Here is a 6,249-nt window from a genome sequence, read left to right as displayed (position 1 = left end):
TCTTCCCTTAACCTTTCATGCCTGACTAGTCGAAAACCTATCAACCTCTGTCTCGAATACACACAGTGACCTGGCCTCCACAGCCTCCTGTGGCAATGAATTCCACAGATTCACCATCCTCTGGCAAAATAACTCCTCGTTTCTGTTCTAAATGGACATCCCTCTATTTTGAGGCTGTGCCCTCTGGTCCTAGACTCCCCCACCAAAGGAAACATCCTCTTCATATCCATTCTATCTGGGCCTTTCATCATTTAGTAGGTTTCAGTGAGGTCGCCCCTCATTCTTCTAAATTCCAGTGAGTACAGGCCCAGAGCCATCAATCACTGCTCAAATGATAACCCTTTCATTCTCAGAATCATTCTCATGAACCTCCCCTGAGCCCCATCCAATGACAGCAATTTGTTTCTTAAATAAGGGGCCCAAAGCTGTTCACAATACTCCAAGTGAGGCCTCACCAGTGCCTTATAAGGCTTCATTATATTATTTCCTATCAGAAGAGATTCGTTTAATTGGGCCTTTGATCACTTATTTAATCTGTTCGGCACCATACCGTGAGCCCAACGGCTTGCTCCTCTGCTATACTGGTCTACGTTCTCTGTTCTGTCTCCATGTTTCCTCCAAACAGTGCTGGAGCTCATTCAGCCCATTAAGTCTATACTGTCTCTCACAGCAATAGTATTCATCCCATTCATCTTTCTCATTTCCTTGTAATTTGTTCCTTAAGACATGCCCATCAAATACTTGATTATTCCCATCCATTCATCCACGCTAGGAAAACTTTACAGCAGCCTATTTACTACCACGATTTTGTCCAAATTTTGTTGTTATCACTATTATTATAACTATTGACATAAATCTTAAGCTTTTCCTCCTGAGGAGTTCATGACACTCTCCCTATATGGCCTTTTTCCCATTGAACATTACTATTCCCCAAATAGATGTAATTATTTATTAAATTCATATTCACATAACTGCATGATAGCCTCTAGACGGATGAAGACATTAACTGTCAAATGCAATTATTGAAACTACACAGCAAAACAAATCCTGTGACTTTTAAGGATCTGAAAGATTTGACCGAATTAGAGCAATGTCATATGATTTAGAACAAATGCTTCTAAGTCAATGACAAACTACTGGTAATCCATCAAGATAACAGCAACTAATTAATCATTACTTTACAAAGGAACTAATAAACAACATTAATGATGGCTTGGGAACTGTTGGTGGAGTGAAAATTCTGATGAAACGCTTTCAGTTTTCATTAATAGAGCTGCAACCTCACAAAGGCAGAGACCCAGATTCAATTCTAACCTCGTGCTGTCTGCATGGAGTTTTCACATTCACCACGGACTTCAGCCACTCCACTTTTCAAAGACGTGTGGGTTGGTAGGTTAATTATCCATCATGAGGTGTGTGTGTGTGCGTGCTTGAATCTGGAAGGAGATGATGAAGTGAGAGGGAGATGGTTTTAATGTTGAACAGGTGATGATGGTCAGCGTAGATTCGATGGGCCGGGGGCCTATTCCATGATGTGTCGTTCTGTGATTCGCTAACTCTTCATCAACAGAAGGGATGTTCCCACATTGCCAGCTGCCCTTGGTTACCAATATCCAACCAGAAATGAACAATGTGCTTTATAATGGATCCTCTAACCGTTTCCCCAGTTTTTGCTTTGCATCCACATACCACTCCTACTTTCAAAAGAGTAACCTCCAAAGTATCAAAGGTAGGTTCCCCTAAGATCTAATTCAAAGTGATTGAAAAATAATCAATTAATGGGTACATCTAACAGCCATACTTATCTCCATAGCTGTAGAAGTGATATCATCCATCTTTGGCTAAAGAAGATTGACAGCTTAACTGTCAAGAGATGAGAGCCACATTATTTGGTGGATAAACTAAAAGGGCTGCAGTTTACTTTCACTGTATCGGGTCTGGTCTGGAAACTGTAATTAGACTTAACATAGCAAAATGCTGTATTGTGCAACTCTTAAATGCACATAAGAAACTGATAATGCAGTCATCTGTATCCAGTGAATATGCAATCTCCACAATGAATTAAAGATTCACGAGCTGATGAAAGTGTGTTTGAACTGCAGCTAAAATGATTCTGACAGGCCCAAGTATGAAGAATAGACTTTTCCTGCCTCTTTCAGACAGTACCCTCATTCACAGATATTTATGCAAAGCAATGCTGAAGCTGTCACAGGGTAATATTTACAGGGATGATAAATGGTGTTTATTTTCTTATGATAGGAAGAAACTGTCTGCTTGACAACAAATGTAATAAAAAAACTGATCAAGCCTATGAAATGATTAAATTACTGGCACTTGATTACATTAATGTCCCTCCTCAGCCCTGTCACGAATCTAGTCGGAGTTGCCATTGACAGCAGGGTTGCAGAAATCCACCTTCAAAGTTTTACATGTCCTTGTTTGTGCAAACCGTGGATTTTTTGATACAAATTTTTGGTTAGGTCAAACCCAGTACTTTGCCAGCTTTGGAGCTACTTAAATATGGTGAGACGAGTTACTGCAGACAAGTACCACGGTACACCCAGCTGCACATCCTGTTGCCTTCTGGCCTAACACTGACATCATTGCCCTAGGGGGGATTCTGAAGGGAACAAGACATACCACACATGTTATTGGGAAGGTTAAACTTCTCTACAAAATGTAACCCCTTTACTGGTACAGTTCACAATGGAAGTCCTTGAAAGACGTTCACTGCAATCAGGTTAAAATACCATTGGCAGATTGGCCTTCATAAACCAATGTATTGAGCACAGAAGTTGGGATGTTGTGTTGAAGTTGTATAAGATGTTGTTGAGGCCTAATTTGAAGTATTATGTGCAGATTTGGTCACCTAGCTGCAGGAAAGATATAAATAAGGATGAAAGAGTTCACAGAAAATGTACAAGGATATTGCCGGGACTGGAGGACTTAAGTTATAAGGAAAGATTGAATAGGTTAGGGCTCTATTCCTTGGAACGCAAAAAAATTAAGAAGAGATTTGACAGAAGTATACAAAATTATGAGGGGTATGGATAGGGTAAATGCAAGAGGCTTTTCCCACTGAGGTTGGGAGGGGTCTACAACTTGAGGTCATGGGCTAAGAGTGAAAGGAGTAAAGTTTAAGGGGAACATGAGAGGAAACTTCTTCACTCAGAGGGTGTTGAGAGTGTGGAATGAGCTGCCAGTGCAAGTGGTGCATGTGGACTTGATTTCAATGTTTAAGAGAAGTTTGGATAGGTACATGGATGGTAGAGGTATGGAGGGCTATGGTTCCTGTGCAGGTTGACGGTTCAGCCCAGACTAGGTGAGCAGGATGGCCTGTTTCTGCGCTGTACTTTTCTATGAAGGGAAGAAATGAAACTACAGCACAGAAAAAGGCCCTTTGGCCCATCCAGGCCATACTAAATCATTTAAATTGCCTAGTACTTTCAACCTGCACCTGGATCATAGAGCACAATACTCCTCCCATCTATGTACCTATCCAAACCTCTTGTGAACGTTGAAATTGAGTTCACATTCACCACTTATACAGGCAGCTCATTCCACACCCTCACCACCCTCTGGGTGAAGAAGTTTCCCCTTATGTTCCCCTTAAACTGTTCACCTTTCACCCTTAACTCATGACCTCTTGTTGTAGCTTCACCCAACCTCAGTGGAAAAAGCCTGTTTGCATTTACTCCATCTATACCCCTCATAATTTTGTATACCTCTATCAGATTTCCCCTCAATCTTCTACATTTTATTGAATGAAATTCTAACCTATTCCATCTTTCCCTATAACTCAGCTCCTCCAGTCCTAACAACATCCTTATTTACATCTTTCCCCTGGGAGGTGACCAGAACTGCACACAATACTCCAGATTATACAGTTTCAATATAACGTCCCATCTCCTGTCCTCAAGACTTTGATTTATGAAGGCTAATGTGCCAAAAGCTTTCTTTATCATACTATCTACCAGTGACACCACTTTCAATTAATTATGGATCTGTTTTTTCCAGATCCCTCTGTTCTATTGCACTCCTCGGTGCCCTACTCTACCTCCTACCTGATGGCAACAACTTACTCCTCCAAGTCTAGGAAAACACCCTGGCATGATCACTTAAAAAGGATGGGATTGAAAACTGAGTTTAAATACCATTTGTCTGCTTTCTCACAATATTCATCATAATGTAGTAGGAGAACAGTTAAAGTATTGCAATGATTGTTTTGAATAGTTAAGCAGACAGATATTCCACATTAGCCGTGAACGCAACACACCACCCAGCCACCAATCCTGTCAGCCTCCATTTATAAAAAGAACCTACAGTTCCAGCATTGGCTTCTTCGGCTTATTCAGAACCCACAGAACACAACGGGACTTGCTCACTGCCTGTTACATCACTGGCGTTTAGGGCAGCAATGAAGGAAGGTCCTCCTTGTGGGAACGTTTGTCAATGCTGCACGGTGGGGTTTAAACTGCAAGGGGATGGGAACCAGAGTGCCAGAACAGTTAGTGGAGAGGTTGTGGAGGCAGATGCTGGTACGACAGCAGACAAAGTTAGGAATCAATCGGTGCGACTGGAGTCCGGAGCTGCATATATTTCAATGCAAGAAGTATCACAAGAAAGGCGGATGACAGTGCCACGGACGAGGTAGCTGGTTTACAGACAGAGGCAATGTGTAGTGAGGAGAGGCTGTTGATAGGGCAAAATTGCAGTCAACGGGATGAGTTGCAATGTAAAAGGCAGACAAAATTGAAAAGGGTGAATGCAGACTGAAGGTGTTGTATCCGAATGCACACAGTATACAGAATAAGGCAGATAAACTTGTAGCACAGTTGCAGATTGGCGTATCAGTGAATCATGACTGAAAGGAGATTACAGCTGGGATCTTACCGCCCAAGGATTCCCATTGTATCGAAAGAACAGGCAGGAATGCAGAGGGGGCAGCGTTGCTCTGTTGCTACACCTGTCCCTACACCTCCTCCCTCACTACCATTCAGGGCCCCAAACAGTCCTTCCAGGTGAGGTGACACTTCACCTGCTGAGTCTGTTGTGGTTACCTACTGTGCTCCTGGTGTAGCCTCCCGTATATCGGTAAGACCCAATGAGATTGGGAGACCACTTTGCTGAGCACCTACACTCCGTCCGCCAACAAACGCGGGATCTCCCATTGCTCACCTATCTTATTTAGACTTCTGGTTCCCATTCCGACAAGTCAGTCCCTGGCCTCTTCTAATGTCGCGATGAAGCCACACTCAGGTTGGAGGAGCAACACCTTAAATTCTGTCTGGGTTGCCTCCAACCTGACGGCAGGAACATGGATTTCTTGAACTTCTGGTAGTCCTTCCCCCCCTTCACTACTCCCCATTTCCACCTTCCTCTCTCACCTTATCTCCTTATCTGCCTATCGGTTCCCTCTCATGCTCCTCCCCCTTTTCTTTCTTCCATGTCCTTCCGTCCTCTCCTATCAGATTTCCCTTTCCAGCCATGTATCTCCTTCACCAATCAACTTCCGGCTCTTTACCTCACCAGCACCTACCCCCTCTCCCACTTTCACCTATCACCTTGTGGTTCTCCTTCCCCTCCCCCCACTTTCTTACTCTGACTCCTCAACTCTTTTTTCAGTCCTGATGATGGGTCTCGGCCCGAAACATTGACTGTACTCTTTTCCATAGATGCTGCCTGACCTGCAGCATTTCATGTGTGTTGCTTGGATTTCCAGCATCTGCAGATTTTCTCTTGTTCAAGATTGCGACTCGTCTAGTTTCCCACAGCCACTCTGGCAATTGGTACAATAGTAATGAAGAGCAGTTAAATCCCTATCAATTAGTGCTCAGCAGATTGACGCCTGTCAGTAATCAAGCCAAGAAGTGGAGAGTGCTTAGACACCAACGATCCAAACTAATTCATTCTGCCCAAACATTCCAGGTTAGCTCCTGCCTGCTGATTAATCAGTTGGATACAAAATTCCCACACACCTCAAGCTATGCTTTTGGCACAGAAAGGCCATGCTGTTGTGGGGCTCCAAAGTTTTGTGTTCTGATAGTTCAGCCTCTTAAAGTACGGCTGCTGATCAAAAATGCTTGAAACTGGGGTGCCCCTGCTGATACAACACCTGCACCCACTGGTGAAACAGGAAAATATTCAGTAGATGTCACCACACTACATTCCATCACCTTGCATTGTCTGGAGACACAAGAGAGCTACAGATACTGGAACCTGACTTGACAGCAAAAATTCTGGATGAAC

Source organism: Hemitrygon akajei, chromosome 2 (assembly GCF_048418815.1).
Source record: "Hemitrygon akajei chromosome 2, sHemAka1.3, whole genome shotgun sequence".
NCBI lineage: Eukaryota > Metazoa > Chordata > Chondrichthyes > Myliobatiformes > Dasyatidae > Hemitrygon > Hemitrygon akajei.
This window is presented reverse-complemented; position numbering follows the sequence as displayed.